We start from the raw sequence: 884 nt of genomic DNA, 5'->3' as shown, positions 1-884 counted from the left end.
AAGGAAATAGTGATGGGCAGCCATTTAATGAGGAGAGGAGGTCTCTGCATCTCTGCTTCTCTCACCCTCCCCTCCATGTGCCCCTCTTTTTCATTCATCCGCGGGTCACTTCTTCTTAGCTTCCCCTCCCTATTTTATTTTCCTTCTCTCTCCTCCTGGATCCCTTTGGGTTCCTGAGCCTCTCCAGCCTGAGAAGGGATGACGTGCTCTGTTGTGGCTCCCGCAGCCGGCAGTGAAGTGTCTCCTGCAAGACAGCCAGACAGAAGGATTTCATGAGCTGTAAGCAGCAGCTGTTCCCCAATGAGATGCTGACACGGTGCTTTACACAGGCTTCAAGCCCACTGTGAGCATCCTCCGTGATGGATGAGCAGCCAGGGAGACTGATCCCCCTTCCTTTTGGATCCTTGAGAGAGGATTGTTAAGCAAGGAGGAAAGGCACCAAGTGGCTCTGCTGATCATACATCAGGTTGCTCCCCTGGCAGGCCCCAAGCAGGCAGCTGTATTGCATGATATCAAAATGCATGGGCATTTGTCAGTTGATTTATCAGCTAGAATGTCAGTCTCAGTGACTGATGCAGAGCTGAGAATCAATTTGAAAACAACAAGGAGTTTGCTTCTGATGCTGGTGACAATAAATATCAATCTGTATTAGAGGAATCTCGTGGAGACACTGGGATCTTTTATGGGTCCTGAACTCTGTCTGATCTTCCATGCTTCTTATTAAACAATAATAATTTCTAGGTTGGTCTAATAATAATAATTACATCATTTGTAGGTAGGCTGTATAATAATATCATCATCCTGGATAGCTGGGGGCTGAGATACACTGGACAAGGGTCCTTTCCAACCATAGTAATTCCATGATTTACTAGTTCTGGCTCTGC

The 884-nt window shown here is 46.8% G+C and overlaps 1 protein-coding gene across 1 annotated transcript in view; it reads left to right on the top strand.

Moving 5' to 3' along the window:
* Nucleotides 1-884, top strand: part of LOC103777924 (voltage-dependent T-type calcium channel subunit alpha-1I-like) — a gene marked incomplete at its 5' end in the record, with an annotated part of 37,807 nt that overhangs the window by 26,493 nt on the left and 10,430 nt on the right. The gene's annotated exons all lie outside the window — the stretch shown is intronic.

The sequence above is a fragment of the Merops nubicus genome, unplaced genomic scaffold (genome assembly GCF_000691845.1).
Source record: "Merops nubicus isolate BGI_N331 unplaced genomic scaffold, ASM69184v1 scaffold2998, whole genome shotgun sequence".
NCBI lineage: Eukaryota > Metazoa > Chordata > Aves > Coraciiformes > Meropidae > Merops > Merops nubicus.
Note: the sequence above shows the minus strand (reverse complement) of the source record. Positions and strands in the feature narration are given on the sequence as shown.